Raw genomic sequence first — 17,658 nt, 5'->3', positions numbered from 1 at the left:
CATGACCTAAAATCCATTGATCTGTCCTTGATAATCTTCATTTCTTTATAAAATTAAATTCCATGGTTAGTTATTATAATCCTTCTTTGTTTATACTTTTTTCTTGCCTTCTTTCTCCCTTCTCTAAACTCAACTGGCCAAACCAACCCCAGTTATGTATTTGTTTCACATTAGCACTCATGCAGGTGAATGTGACTGGAGAAGAACACACAACTCTATAGGCTGATATTCATGTAAATTCAAGACCACGAACCTCAAATGGATTCTTAATGCTGCCTTATAAGGGCGGCTCTCCTGTCTCTTAGATAACTACTTTACCTCTTCTCTCTCCTTATATTCCAATATATCTCCCTAGTCTTCATTCTTCATTGATGATCTTTCATTCTGTTTCACTCAGGAAATTGAATTGATGACAATGGAACTATATTTTAATGTAAACAATTAAAATATAATCAGCTAGATAATTTATTATGAAGTTAATTTGGAGGAGTGAACAACAACAACAAAAAAAACTCATGAAACTGTGATACTAAGAACAATGAGAAGTAGGATAAACTAAATAGACCTTAAAACATGTCATAATAATGGCTATAACATGTTTTAAAATAACATGGTATTGATGCTTGAATAGACAGATTAATGAAACAAAATTGTTGAAGTTCCCCCAAAGGCCCAACTTCACATGAAAATTCAATATTGATGAAGACAAAAATCCTCAATCTGTGAATTAAAAAGGAACATTTCAATAAGAGATAATTTGAAAACTGGATCGTCAAAGGAAATAAGATAAAACTGGATAAATTCTTCATCTCATGCACCAAGAGAAATTCTAAATGTATCAGAGATCTAAAAGTAAAATATGAAACTATATAAGCATTAGAAGAAAACATGGATAAATTTCATTATAACCAGAAGATGTAGTCTTTCCAAACTATAACCTCAAATCATGAAACAATAAAGGATAAACAATAAACATGAATAAACATAGATCATGAAACAATAAACATAGATAAACACACTTATCTATGAAAAATCTTTATAGCACTTTATATTTTTAAGATGAATTTTAGGTTCACAGTAAAATTGAAAGGATGGTACAGAGTTTCTCATATACCCCTACCCCCACCCCCCCCACACACACATGCATAGTCTCTTTCATTATCAGCATTTCTCTCCAGAGGGTAAGTTTCTTATACTTAATGAACCTACATTGATAAATGATGATGTCTCAAATATAGTTTACTTTAGGTTTCACTCTTTGTGTTATACATTCTGTGTGTTTGGATAAATGTATAATGACTTGTATCCACCATTAGAGTATCAGACGCAGTGTTTTAATTGCCCTGAAAGTCCTCTGTGCTCTGCCTATTCTTATGCTCATCCCTAGCAACCACTGATTTTTTAGTGTCTCCACTGTTTTACATCTTCTAGAATGTCATAAAGTTAGAATCGCATGTATGTAGTCTTTTTAGACTGGCATTTTCACTTAGTACTAAGAGTTTACAGTTGCTCCATGTCTTTCTAGGCTTGATAATCAGTGAAATTTGAGGATGGAATGAAAATTTGTGGCTTCCCTGGTGGCTCAATGGTAGAGAACTCTCCTGCTATGCAGGAGACCGGGGTTCGATCCCTGATTGGGAAGATCCCCTGGAGAAAGAAAGTGGCTACCCATTCCACTTTTCTTGCCTGGAGAATTCTATGGACAGAGGAGCCTGGTGGGCTAGAGTCCATGGGGTCGCAAAAAGTCTGATGTGAGTGAATGACTAAGCACCTTAGCACACAAAGATTATCAGCCTTGAGAATTGGATAATATTGCAAGATTATTCTTAAATTTAGTATTGTGTCAATGGTATGGTAGTCAAGTTAAAAGAAAAAAAATCCTATTAGAAGTGAATGATGAAGATTTTATGTGTGAAATAATATAATATCTGGTATTTGAATTACAGTAGCTTGGCAAAAACTCAAATGTTTTGATTAAACAAGATTGGCAAATGATGCTAAATTTGAAGCGATAATGGTACATAGAAGTTTATTATACTGTTTTCTCTTGTAAATTTGAGTTTCCAAAGTAAAAATGTTTAAAAACAAGCTTCCATAGACTGGTGCTACCATATTTACCCACAAAGTGGTCTCTATGCCTATATATATTTATATATATTTGTTCAAAGCAAAACAATGTAAATTTTATTTGCCAGATAATATGATTAGCAGTTTTCATAGCTCTAAAGCAAGCATATATTAAGAGCCAGTACACTTCTTGTTTCATACATGAACTCTGTGTGCCTATCTATACTCAGTCTCTCACCTATACATGAAATCTTTCTTTTTTCCTATTCAAAAATAATATTCCAGTAACTTCCCCCTTTTCTTCATCATTAGTTGCTTGTTTTCTAATGAATTATTTTCTTCAGAATACCAGCATACTCTTATTCTTCCCATCTTAACAACAAGCAAAAAGCTCTTCTTGTTTCCTTCTAGATGACTAATTTCTTTGTATTGCACCTGCAGCTAAATTCCTTGAAACAGTTGATGGTACATAGTACCTCAAATTATTCTTGTCTTATTTTCTTTTAAATTGACTGCCAATTAAGCTTTTATTCCCTTAACTGCACCAGACCTCTGTCTGTTGTTATTAGGCGATTTCTCATTCATCTTATTTTATTACTTCTGACTCCTAATAAACTTTTTCACATTCCTAAACACCAGACCGCTATATTCAACTACTTACTAAGCATTTGCACTTGGAAATCCAACAGACATGTAAAAGGCAACATATTCAAAACAGAAGTCCTCAAACTTGGTCTTCCTGGGTGGGGCCTTTTTCAATCTCAGTTTATGGTAACTCCACAATTTCACTTTCTCAGTTCTGAAATCTTGACTCTGTCCCAGACTCCCTTTTTTCTCCCTACACTGTGTATCCAATCCATCAACAAACCCTGTCTATGTAACCTATGAAACATATCTAGAATATAACCATTTCTCAACACCTCCACTGCTACCACCCTAGTCCAACCTATTCATTTCTCTTGGTGTAAATTTTTTTTTGGGGGGGTGGGGGGCAGGGGCTCCAAAATCACTGCAGATGGTGACTGCAGCCATGAAATTAAAAGATGCTTACTCCTTGGAAGAAAAGTTATGACCAACCTAGGTAGCATATTCAAAAGCAAAGACATTACATTGCTGACTAAGGTCTGTCTAGTCAAGGCTATGGTTTTTCCTGCGGTCATGTATGGATGTGAGAGTTGGACTGTGAAGAAGGCTGAGCGCCAAAGAATTGATGCTTTTGAACTGTGGTGTTGGAGAAGACTCTTGAGAGTCCCTTGGACTGCAAGGAGATCCAACCAATCCACTCTGAAGGAGATCAACCCTGGGATTTCTTTGGAAGGAATGATGCTAAAGCTGAAATTCCAGTACTTTGGCCACCTCATGCGAAGAGTTGACTCATTGGAAAAAACTGTGATGCTGGGAGGGATTGGGGGAAGAAGGAGAAGGGAACGACAGAGGATGAAATGTCTTGATGGCATCACTGACTCGATGGACGTGAGTCTGAGTGAACTCCGGGAGTTGGTGATGGACAGGGAGGCCTGGCGTGCTGTGATTCATGGGGTCACAGAGAGTTGGACACAACTGAGCGACTGAACTGAACTGAAGAGACCTATGGGTAAATTTCAGGTATTCCATGTGTTTTCCTTCCTAGTGAATGCAGAAAGCAAACCACAGTATCTTTGGTAGTGATATGATTTTTGTCACCAATAAAGATCACCTATATTTTCCTATCATATTTTAGTTTTGAAATATCATCTATGTTCATTATTACTCTAAAATTATGATAGTCTATCAGAGCAGCCATGAGAGTGCTCAGTATTTGGGGTTGCACACCATTACAGAGACTTTAGCAAGTCACATAGATGGAAAGATATTAAGATGGTTTGTGGATGGAACAGATGAAAAAATTAGAAGTTGGTCCCTATACAAATATTGTGATTTATATTAGAAGCAGATGATAAGGAAATTAGCAGCTTCAATATTCCCATTGACTATGTAACTAGATGAAGCTGTAGGCATCACTTAAGGTGGCCAACAGATTTTTTTTTTTTAATTCATGATGTGCATACTGACACTGTCAAAAAAAGAAATCCTATTTCATGAGTCTCTTTTGGATGCTGAAAAAGCTGCTGATGTTTGGAAATAGTAAAAAGTTATTTTGCCAAACAAATATTTGACTGGGATAAAAAGCTTCATACTCTTTGCACAGATGGATCTCCTATAATGATTGGTAATGCATCTGGTTTTGCCACTTTAGTAAAAAAGAAAAACAAGAATCTCATGTCATTGTCACTCACTCCTTTATACAGAAACAGGCACTGGCAACAAAGACTTTGTCAATAAGGCTGTAAGAAGTTTTGTCAAGACCCATAAATTATTAATGAGATCAGATGCAGATCTCTGAATCTCTTCATTTTTAAAGATTTATTTCCAAATAGTGGAAGGAAAATATTATGCTCTACTTGAGCATATGGAAGATATATGGCTTCCAAGATAAGCCTTACAGTGATGGTTTAAACCAAGGGCAGAGATCACTTTTTTAAAAAACCAAAACCAAAATCACAAAACTCTCTTGAATCAGTTTGAAAGAAAGGATTTTTTCCTATTAGATGCTTTACTTGACAGATAATTTAACCATACATGTAATATAAAATTTTCAACATATTTAAGTCCTCATTGTAGATGCTTCATAAAATTTCTAAGCTTTCTTGGCTAAGCTGCCAATAAGGAAGAAGTAGAGGTCAACATTCTTGCAAACTTTAAAACTGGAGGAAGTGCATTACCCAAATGGAGTAGAGAGGTAAAATTCTCTGTTCATTAATTGGGAAAGAGAACTCCGCAAACATCAGAAAAACACATCAGAACATTTGCAACATATATTTTACATTAATAGCATTAAAATTAAAACATGGATTCACATTCCTTTCTTCTAATATAAACTGTATTATCAAAGATGTTAAACTAGCTAAAGATGAACTCATTGATTGTTAGAACAAAAGAATTTACTACTATTGGAGTCTAACTCAAAAGTTCTTGGACAGTCATAGTGTTCAGTTTGAGAAACCTATCCTAGCATTTTAAAGAGAGCTGGGAAGGTTTTAATTCCATTTTTACTAATATCTCTTTGCAGACATTTTCTGCTCTTGTGACCATGAAAATAAAAATATAAGAATTGATTGGATATCCAGTATGACATGTGTATTGCCCCACAGGTTAATGGCCTTATTCAAACCAAGCAGGCACTACCTTCACACTGAAGTGTTACACAGGTTAATTTTAACTTGCTATATTAATTTGTTACCAACTCACTGACAAAGAAACATGTATATTAGTATATATTAATAGTATATTCAGTTATTAATATTTTATGTGTTTCATTATATTTCTTTGAAATCCTATCTGTTTTGTTTTATGCATTAAAAATATTAGTCTGAGAAAGGGTATTCATATACTATCAGATTGCCATAGCACAAAAGTTCAGAAATCCTGCCTTAGATCCTAATTGTTTTTTTTTCCCTACTTATTTTTTTTTCTTAGAATTTATTTTGATCTCCAACTGAGGTTATATTCTACTAATTTAAAGAAAAATAAAAACTACTTACTGGTAGTCCAGATAGTGAATGAAGAAGTGCATTTCTCCCTGTGTTGAGACTGAAATATTTTCCAACCATAGTTAAATGCATTTCAAGGGAATAATATGATACAGATATATGCTTATTTATAAAATATTTTCATGTGACAATTTATCCCCAGGATCAATCAGCAATAGATGTGGACTCGAGTTCACAGGCATTATTGTATTGTTTGTGTGTCCACTAGATGGTTTTCATATTGATTCTTTATCTGCATTCTGTTAATTCTTTTCCAAATGAGTTCTGTGGCTTGACCTTGAAAAAAGTCTTAATCTTACGTCCACACATTTAGTCTAATTGCAGTTGTTTCTCATGGATCACACCACAATAACCTGCCACTCATCAAGTCCTTTTGTCTGTGAACTGACTTAATTAAACATCTCAAATCCAATTTACTTGATCCTTTTACCATTAAAGGGGAAAAATCCCTGTCTATCAGTTAAAATGAAATTGGTTAAAAAAAAAAAAAACACACAGCAACAAAGAAATGAAAGAAACAGGAAAAATGGTTTCCTTAAGGATTTCAGTGGCTTAACTCTCTATTGCTCAAAATAAGATATGCTGAATGCAAAACAAAAACAAAAGAGTAATTTAAAAGCCATGTAACATTAGCTTCACTCTGCAGACATTATTCTGTTTCTGTTAAAGTAAAAGAAAAGTTAAAAGAAATAGGTAGCCTTATATCTTGCTCTCAATTATCATCCCTATGACATCCCTGTCATCCCTATGACAACATCTTAAAATCCCATCAATGGCTCTCTCTTACCTTTCATATGGAACTTGTAATTGACTGTTATTGTTCTGATAATATATATTTTAGCCTTTTAATCTATTTGTTCAACTTCAACTATACTTGTTTGTTCTCTTTACTACTATTCCCAGGGTAGTTATCAAACTGTATTCCCTGGACTAGCAGCAGCAGCAACATAATTTAGAAACTTCTTAGAAATGGAAACTCTTGGGCCCCACCCCAGTCTTCCCAATTCAAACTCTGGGGATGGAATCCAGCAATCTCTGGTTCAGTACCTCTGTTTTAATAAGATGATTCTGATGCATGCTGAAGTTGGAAAATCACTGGTGGGTAATGGCATTCTAGCTTTATTTTACTATTGGAGTTATAGTCAAACCATTCACCACCTTTCTGAATTTTTGCAGTTGACATAACCTGCCTGGATCTCAGGTTCACTACTTGAAAACTAAAAATTAAAATACCTACTACCTGCAATATGAGAGACTTGAAGGTTGGTAACACCTTGCTTCCTCACCTCTCTGAGCCTCAGTTTTCTCGATGTACAAACAGGATAATGCTACCTATCTCCCAGGGTTGTGAGGATTCATAAATACTAATGTTAGTGCTAATACTAATAATGAGGCTTCTAGTGTTGTTTGGCACACTTTAAGCAGAAAATAAATGTTAATTGTATTCTTTTGCACATAGTAGGTACTAGATGTGTGCTGTGCTTAGTTGCTCAGCTGTGTCCAACCATTTGTGACCTCATGGATTGTAGCTTGCCAGGCTCTTCTGTCCCTGGGATTCTCCAGGCAAGAATACTGGAGTGGGTTGTCACTTCCTCCTCCAGGGGATCTTCCCAACCCAGGGACTGAACCCAGGTCTCCCACATTGCAGGCAAATTCTTTACCAGCTCAGCTACCAGGGAAGCCCAGGGTACTGGGTAGAAATTGTTTAACTTCAACTGAATTTTTTCAAGTGTCTGTGATCTTATAGAGAAAATTCCCATCTAGGTTTTCCTGAGCTGCCCATTTTGCTTCTTTTGTCATTTTGGCCAATATATGCTTATTGTAGAAGTATTTATTTCTTCCTTTAGCTTAATGATTGAAAAATGCTCTGCTTATTCGAATTTTAAGAAAACGCTTGGCATTGAAAAAACTCACTTAAGAGTTGCAACTCCAATCTCCTTTTGATTTCTCCAATCACTTTTGATTTCTACTGTAGTACATTCACAGCACAATAATTGATTATGCTGAACACATTAGGAACTATTCTTATGTACTTATAATTTGTGAGGATTCCTTACTAATTTTTCATTAATGAGCACCTACATAGGGTCAGGGTAGTTAATACAGTTTAGAAAATGCAAGTCATAACAATAGCTCAGTAGAAAGTGTAAAGCCTTTCTCATTCCCCATGTGCTTGTAGAAGTTAAATTCAGATCCTCTTCACAAATTGTGCAGAAATCTCTAACACTTGACAATTTTTTTTTTCCTGAATGTCAAATACTTCTATGTCCCTTTAAAAATCCTCTTCAAGTTATTATCCAAAATTTTTCAAAAGCCTTCTTATGGTCTTGATAAAGAATTGATTAATATGACATTTTGTAAAATTGAGAGTGGGTAGCTTTCAGATGAATTTAATAAGACTTGAAAAAATAATGAACTATGAGTTTCTTGGAAATAAATAGAGTGAAAAGAGCACTGGCCACAAATTAGGAAGCACATGAGCCCTAATAGTAACTGTACTTGTAAACTTGAGCAAGTTTCTTAATCTACATCAAAGCTTCTTACTTGCAAAATGGGTCACTGTGAGGACAAGATGGTGTATTGTGAGTATAAATTCTATGTAAATGCATCATTTTGTTTCCAGTGTTCATCAGCTTACATTTAATCATGCTTGGAGAACAACTCTGGCAAATGTACTCATACATATCCACATACATTTGTCTCAAAATTACTGTTTAAGTTCCTCATTAGAAGAGATTCTAAATGGAATGGTTAGGCACTCTTATTTCTATTTGTTACTATAAAATTAAGGCAAAGATTACAGAAAGCAGAACTTTATGTAATTTGTTACATAAAGTAGAACATGTAAAATCATTTTATTAAATCTGATTATAATTATGTTAAATCATGATGTAATAAATATTTTGACTCCAATACTTTTATGCATTAATAATTCAAATATACCATAGTACATATATAGTGTAATATATATGATAATTGCATACCTGCAGTTGCATTACTGTTTTTAAAAGCATTTTAGAGTTTTTCATAATTGTCTTGTAATGGCAATATTCAGGTTATCTGCAACACTATAATTACACTTCAACTACTTGAATCTGGATGAGAACCAAGGAAATTCATACCAGGTGAATGGATTCCACATTGTTTTTGTTGTTGTTCAGTTGATCAGTTGCTAAGTTGTGTCCAACTCTTTGCGACCCCATGGACTGCCACACACCAGGCTTCCCTGTCCTTCACTATCTCCCGGAGTTTACTCAAATCTCATGACCGTTGAGTCAGTGATGCCATCCAACAGTCTCATACTTTGTTGCCCCTTCTCCTCTTGCCCTCAACCTTTCCCATCATCAAGAAAGGGTCTTTTCCAGCTAGTTGACTCTTCACATCAAGTGACCAAAGTATTGGAGCTTCAGCTTCAGCATCAATCTTTCCAATGGATATTCAGGGTTAATTTCCTTTAGGATTGACTGGTTTGATTTCCTTGCTGTCAAAGGGATTCTCAGGAGTCTTCTCCAGTACCACAGTTCGAAAGCATCAATTCTTTTGTGCTCAGCCTTCTTTTTGGTTCAACTCCAAATATGCCGTCCAGGTTTGTCATAGCTTTTCTTCAATGGAGCAAGCACCTTAAATTTCATGGCTGCAGTCACTGTCTGTAGTGATTTTGGACCCCAAGAAAATAAAATCTGCCACTGTTTCCATTTTTCCCCATCTTTTCCATGAAGTGATTGGTCCAGATGCCATGATCTTTGTTTTTTGAATGTTGAGTTTTAAGCTATATTTTTCACTCCCCTCTTCCACCTTCATCAAGCGGCTTTTTAGTTCCTCTTCACTTTCTGACATTAGGGTGGTATCATCTGCATATCTGAAGTTGTTGATATTTCTCCTGCCAATCTTGATTCCAGCCTGTGATTTATCCAGCCCATCATTTCACATGATGTACTGTGCATAGAAGTTAAATAAGCAGGGTGACAACATACAGCCTTGAGGTACTCCTTTCCCAATTTGAAACCAGTCCATTGTTTATGTTTGGTTCTAACTGTTGCATCTTGACTTGCATACATATTTCTCAGGAGGCAGGTAAGGTGGTCTGGTATTCCATCTCTAAGAATTTCCCACAGTTTGTTGTGATCCACACAGTCAAAGGCTTTAGTATAGTCAATGAAGCAAAAGTAGATGTTTTTCTGGAACTCTCTTGCTTTTTCTGTGATCCAGTGGATGTTGATAATTTAATATCTTGTTCCTCTGCCTTTTCTAAATCCAGCTTGTACACGTGGAAGTTCTTGGTTTGTGTACTGTTGAAGCCTGGGCTGAAGGATTTTGAGCATTACCTTGCTAACCTGTGAAAAGAGCACAATTGTGTGGTGGTTTGAACATGCTTTGGCATTGGCCTTCTTTGGGATTGGAATGAAAATTGACCTTTTCCAGTCCTGTGGCCACTGCTGAGCTTTCCAAACTTGCTGCCATTTGGTTGCAGCACTTTAACAGCATCATCTTTTACGATTTGAAACAGCTCAGCTGGAATTCCATCACTTCCACTAGCTTTGTTTATAGTAATGCTTCCTAAGGCCAACTTGACTTCACACTCAAGGATGAATGACCTCTAGATGAATGACCACAACATTGTAGTTATCTGGGTCATTAAGACCTTTGTTGTTGTTGTTGTTTTGTATTGTTCTTATGTGTATCCTTTTCACCTATTCTTAATCTCTTCTGCTTCTTTTATGTCCTTATCATTTCTGTCCTTTCTCATGCCCATCCTTGCATGAAATGTTCCCTTTATAGCCCCAATTTTCTTGAAGAAATATCTAGCTTTTCCTAGTCTTTTGTATTCCTCTGTTTCTTTGCATTGTTTGTTGAATAAGTTATTTATTTATTCATCTCTCCTTGCTGTTCTCTGGAACTCTGCATTCAGTTGGGTACATCTTTCTCTCTTGCCTGTCAATTATCTTCTTTCCTCAACTGTGTGTAAAGCCTCCTCAATCACTATGTCTTCTTGCATTTCTTTTTCTTTGGAATGGTTTTGTCACTGCTTCCTGTACAGTGTTACAAGTCTCCATTGATAATTCTTCAGGCACTGTGTCTACCAGATCTAATCTCTTGAATCTGTTTGTCACCTCCACTGTATAATAAGAGATTTGATTTAGGTCATACCTGAAAGGAGATCCAACCAGCCCATCCTAAAGGAGACCAGTCCTGGGTATTCATTGAAAAGACTGATGTTGAGGCTGAAATTCCAATACTTTGGCCACCTCATGCAAAGAGTTGACTCATTGGAAAATACCCTGATGCTGGGAGGGATTGGGGGCAGGAGGAGAAGGGGGTGACAGAGGATGAGGTGGCTGAATGGCATTACTGACTCGATGCACATGAGTTTGTGTGAACTCCGGGAGTTGGTGATGGACAGGGAGGCCTGGCATGCTGCGATTCATGGGGTTACAAAGAGTTAGACACTAATGAGCAACTGAACTGAACTGAACTGAACTGAACTGAAATGACCTAGTAGTTTTACCTACTTTCTTCAATTTCAGCCTGATTTTTTGCAATAAGGAGCTCATGATATGAGCCACAATCAGCTCCAGGTCTTATTTTTGCTGACTGTATTGAGCTTCTCCATCTTTGTCTGCAAAGAACATAATCAGTCTGGTTTTGATGTTGATAATCTGGTTATATCCATGTGTATAGTCATCAGTCATTACTTCTGAGCCCCCAAATTCATGTCCTTTTCAGATATAAAATACATGAACTGTATTTCAGCACCCCCAAACTCTTAACTGTTTCATGCATTTAAATCCAAAGTCTCACCCAAATATCATCTAAGTCAGATTTGGATAACACTCAAGATTCATCCTGGGACCAGTTTCCCTCTTGTTGTAAACCTGTTAAACCAGACAAGTTATGTGCTTCCAAAAATACAATGGTGGTGACTCATCAAGAAAGAAAAATACCAATACAGTATACTAACACATATATAAGGAATTTAGAAAGATGGTAATGATAACCTTGTATGTGAGACAGCAAAAGAGACACAGGTGTATAGAACAGTCTTTTGGACTCTATGGCAGAGGGAGAGGGTGGGACGATTTGGGGAAGTGGTACTGAAACATGTATAATATCATATAAGAAATGAATTGCCAGCCCAGGTTCAATACAGGATGCTTGAGGCTGGTGCACTGGGATGACTCAGAGGGATGGTATGGGGAGGGAGGTTGGAGGGGGGTTCAGGAAAGGGAACACACATACACCCGTGGCCGATTCATGTTGATGTGCGGGAGAACCAATACAATATTGTAAAGTAAAATAAATAAATAAATAAATAAAAATTAAGAAAAAAGAAACAAAGGGAGAAAATCGAATCAACAAAATTAGAAATGAAAATAGAGAGATCACAGCAGACAACACAGAGATACAAAGGAGTATAAGAGACTACTAGCAGCAGCTATAGCCAATAAAATGGACAACTTGGAAGAAATGGACAAATTCTTAGAAAAGTACAACTTTCCAAAACTGAACAAGGAAGAAATGGAAAATCTTATCAGACCCATTCGAAGCATGGAAATTGAAACTGTAATCAGAAATCTTCCAGCAAACAAAAGCCCAGGACCAGACGGCTTCACAGCTGAACTCTACCAAAAATTTAGAGAAGAGCTAACACCTAGCCTACTCAAACTCTTCCAGAAAATGGCAGAAAGATAAACTTCCAAACTCATTCTATGAGGCCACAATCACTCTAATACCAAAACCTGACAAAGATGCCACAAAAAAAAGAAAACTACAGGCCAATATCACTGATGAACATAAATGCAAAAATCCTTAACAAAATTCTAGCAAACAGAATCCAACAACATATTAAAAAGATCATACATCATGATCAAGTGGGCTTTATCCCAGGGATGCAAGGATTCTTCAATATCTGCAAATCAATCAATGTAATACTCCACATTAACAAATTGAAAGAAAAAATATGATTATCTCATAGATGCAGAGAAAGCCTTTGACAAAATTCAGCATTCATTTATGATAAAAACCCTCCAGAAAGCAGGAATAGAAGGAACGTACCTCAACATAATAAAAGTTGTATATGACAAACACACAGTTAACATTATCCTCAATGGTGAAAAATTGAAAGCATTTCCCCTTAAGTCAGGAGAAAGACAAGGGTGCCCACTCTCACTTCCAAAACTATTCAACATAGTTTTGGAAGTTTTGGCCACAGCAATCAGAGCAGAAAAAGAAATAAAAGGAATCCGGATTGGAAAAGAATAAGTAAATCTCTCACTGTTTGCAGATGACATGATTCTTTACATAGAAAACCCGAAAGACTCCACCAGAAAATTACTAGAGCTAATCAATGAATATAGCAAACATGTAGGATATAAAATCAACACAGAGAAATCCCTTGCATTCCTATACACTAACAATGAGAAAACAGAAAGAGAAATTGGGAAAAATTCCATTCACTACTTCAACAAAAATAATAAAATACTTAGGAATCAGTTCAGTTCAGTTCAGTTACTCAGTTGTGTCCGACTCTTTGCAACCCCATGAACTGCAGCACCAGGCCTCCATGTCCATTAGCAATTCCTGGAGTTCACTCAAACTCATGTCCATCGAGTTGATGATGCCATCCAGCCATCTCATCCTGTCGTCCCCTTTTCCTCCTGCACCCAATCCCTCCCAGCATCAGAGTCTTTTCCAATGAGTCAACTCTTCGCATGAGGTGGCCAAAGTACTGGCGTTTCAGCTTTAGCATCATTCCTTCCAAAGAATAGCCAGGGCTGATGTCCTTTAGAATGGACTGGTTGGATCTCCTTGCAGTCCAAGGGACTCTCAAGAGTCTTCTCCAACACCACAGTTCAAAAGCATCAATTCTTCGGTGCTCAGCTTTCTTCACAGTCCAACTCTCACATCCATACATGACCACAGGAAAAACCATAGCCTTGACTAGACAGACATTTGTTGGCAAAGCAATGTCTCTGCTTTTGAATATGCTATCTAGGTTGGTCATAATTTTCCTTCCAAGGAGTAAGCGTCGTTTAATTTCATGGAGGTAATGACCAAGGGCAGTGATTTAAATAATGTCTGACACTGTTTCCACTGTTTCCCCATCTATTTCCCATGAAGTGATGGGACCAGATGCCATAGTCTTCGTTTTCTGAATGTTGAGCTTTAAGCCAACTTTTTCACTCTTCTCTTTCACTTTCATCAAGAGGCTTTTTAGCTCCTCTTCACTTTCTGCCATAAGGGTGGTGTCATCTGCATATCTGAGGTTATTGATATTTCTCCCAGCAATCTTGATTCCAGCTTGTTCTTCTTCCAGCCCAGCGATTCTCATGATGTACTCTGCATAGAAGTTAAATAAGCAGGGTGACAGTATATAGCCTTGACATACTCCTTTTCCTATTTGGAACCAGTCTGTTGTTCCCTGTCCAGGTCTAACTGTTACTTCTTGACCTGCATATAGGTTTCTCACGAAGCAGGTCAGGTGGTCTGGTATTCCCATCTCTTTCAGAATTTTCCACAGTTTATTGTGATCCATGCAGTCAAAGTCTTTGGCATAGTCAATAAAGCAGAAATAGATGTTTTTCTGGAACTCTCTTGCTTTTTCCATGATCCAGCAGATGATGGCAATTTGATCTCTTGTTTCTCTGCCTTTTCTAAAACCAGCTTGAAAATCAGAAAGTTCATGCTTCATGTGTTGCTGAAGCCTAGCTTGGAGAATTTTGAGCATTACTCTACTAGCGTATGAGATGAGTGCAATTGTGTGGTAGTTTGATTATATCTATGTAAAGAAACAAAAGACCTATATATATAAAACTACAAAACACTGGTGAAAGAAATCAAAGAGGACACAAATAGATGGAGAAATGTACCGTGTTCATGGATCAGAAGAATGAATATAGTGAAAATGAGTATACTACCCAAAGCAATCTATGGACTCAATGCAATCCCTATCAAGCTACCAATGGTATTTTTTAGAGAACTAGGACAAGTAATTTCACAATTTGTATGAAAATACAAAAAAAATCTCAAATAGCCAAAGGAATCTTGAGAAAGAAGAATGGAACTGGAGGAATCAACCTGCCTGACTTCAGGCTCTACTACAAAGCCACAGTCATCAACACAGTATGGTACTGGCACAAAGACAGAAATATAGATCAATGGAAAAAAAGAGAAAGCCCAGAGATAAATCTACGCACCTATGGATGCCTTATCTTTGACATAGGAGGCAAAAATATACAATGGAGAAAAGACAATCTCTTTAACAAGTGGTGCTAGGAAAACTGGTCAACCACTTGTAAAAGAAAGAAACTAGAACACTTTCAAACAGCATACATAAAAATAAACTCAAAATGGATTAAATATCTAAATGTAAGACCAGAAACTATAAACTCCTAGAGGAGGATATAGGCAAAAAACTCTCCGACATAAATCACAGCAGGATCCACTATGATCCACCTCCCAGAATATTGGAAATAAAAGCTAAAATAAACTAATGAGACCTAATTAAAATTAAAAGCTTTTGCACAACAAAGGAAACTATAAGCAAGGTGAAAAGACAGCCTTCAGAATGGGAGAAAATAATAGCAAATGAAGCAACGATAAGGAACCTCAAAAATATACAAGCAACACCTCAATTCCAGAAAAGTAAATGACCCAATCAAAAACTGGCCAAAGAACCAAAGAGACATTTCTCCAAGGAAGACATACAGATGGCTAACAAACACATGAAAAGATGTTCAACATCACTCACTATCAAAGAAATGCAAATCAAAACCACAATGAGGTACCATTTTATGCCAGTCAGAATGGCTGCTATCAAAAAGTCTATAAGGAATAAATGCTGGAGAGGGTGTGGAGTAAAGGGAACCCTCTAACACTCTTGGTGGGAATGCAAGCTAATACAGCCACTATGGAGAACAGTGTGAAGATTCCTTAAAAAACTGGAAATAGATCTGACATATGACCCAGCAATCCCACTGCTGTGCATACACACTGAGGAAACCAGAATTGACAGAGACACGTGTATCCCAATGTTCATCGTAGCACTGTTTATAATAGCCAGAACATGGAAGCAACCTAGATGTCCATTGGCAGACGAATGGATAAGAAAACTCTGGTACATATACAAAATGGAATATTACTCAGCCATTAAAAAAATGCACTTGAATAAGTTCTAATGAGGTGGATGAAACTGGAGCCTATTATACAGAGTGAAGTAAGCCAGAAAGAAAAACACCAATACAGTATACTAACGCATACATATGGAATTTAGAAAGATGGAAATGATAACCCTGTATGTGAGACAGCAAAAGAGACACAGATATATAGAACAGTGGGAGAGGACGAGGGTGGGATGATTTGGGAGAATGACATTGAAACATGTATATTATCATATGTGAAATGAATCACCTGTCCAGGTTCGATGCATGATACAGGGTGCTCAGGGCTGGTGCACTGAGATGAGCCAGAGAGATGGGATGGGGAGGGAGGTGGGGGGGGGTGTTCAGGATGGGGAACACATGCACACCTGTGGTGGATTCATGTCAATGTATGGCAAAACCAATACAATATTGTAAAGTAATTAGCCTTCAACTAAAATAAATAAATTTATATTTTAAAAAAAGAACAGAAAAAAGAAATAGAATGGTGTGGCCTAGACTAGATATTTCCATTCCAAAAGAGAGATATAAGGAAGAAGAGCTGATGGGTCCTAGGCAAATTCCAACAGCTGAGAAGGCAAATTCAGTGAGATACTAAGCCTCAAGATCCTCTGACCAGATGCTCTGCCTACCTGATCCACTGGGGTGACACTGTCACTGTCAGAGCCCTAGCTGGCAATGCATATTTCGCTTTGGTTGGATGATCTCTGGTCTATTGACACTAACAAGTTAGCCCTGATGATGTCCGACTTGCCACCTTTGGGGCCATTCTCTTTTCTTGAAGAATAAAACAAGTGCACAGATGGATAGCTTTATTTTCCTGTTGAATATAAGAAGTCTGGCAGTGTTCCTTCATTCCATCCTATCTCCATATCATTCAGTTCAAACTGGCAGTATTTCCAGTCTTTTGGCTTGGTTAGGTTTACACTCATACTAATCTACTTATCAAATAGTTACTTTCCCCCACTTTTGGTTAGTGTTCTCTCCAGAAGAATGCGTTCTCAATTTTTGGCAAGATTTTCCAAATCTTTAAGTTTTGCTTTCTTTATGTTTAAAAATTTTGTTTTCCTTTCATTTTTCTCTTCTTGTTTTTTACTGTAAGCAGTCTGGAAGATCCACGTTGCTCCATCAACCTTTTTTTTTTTTTTTGCTTCTAGTTCCACCTTGCACAAAATACTAAGACACACACATAATTGAGCTAATTTTGTTTTGCTACTATTTAACACAGATAGTCTTTCCTTGAAATGTAAACTTTTTCCAGAAGGCACCTCCAAACACTTTTAGCTTTTACCTGTTATCTAGTTCCAAAGCAGCTTCTATACTTTTAGGTGTTTATTACAACAGCACCCCTTTCATAGTATTAATTTCTTAGTCAGATTGGGCTGCTATAATGAAATACCATAAAGTGGGTAGATTAAAAATGAAACATCTATTTCTCACAGTTCTGGAGCTGGGAAGTTCAAAATCTAGACATTGGCAGATTTGAGTTCTTGGTAAGGGCCTCTTTCCAGTTTGCAGATGGCCACCCTCTTGCAGTATCCTCACATGGCAGAGAAAGAGAGCTCTCCTGTTTCTTCCTGCTCTTATAAACGATAATATATCATGAGGGGCCTCCCACAATGACCTAATCTAGCCCCTGACTACCTATCAAAGACCCCACTTCCAAATACCATCCCACTGGGGTTGAGAGTTTCAACCTAGGAATTTTTAGAGAAAATATTCAGTCCATAAAATATCGCATAAGAGTCACATGTACCCCAATGTTCATTGCAGCACTGTTTATAATAGCCAGGACATGGAAACAGCCTAGATGCCCATCAGCAGATGAATGGAAAAGAAAGCTG

This window comes from Capricornis sumatraensis, chromosome X, assembly GCF_032405125.1.
Source record: "Capricornis sumatraensis isolate serow.1 chromosome X, serow.2, whole genome shotgun sequence".
In the NCBI taxonomy this organism is placed as follows: Eukaryota; Metazoa; Chordata; class Mammalia; order Artiodactyla; family Bovidae; genus Capricornis; species Capricornis sumatraensis.
The sequence above is the reverse complement of the archived record's forward strand: the minus strand, read 5'-3'. Positions refer to the sequence as shown.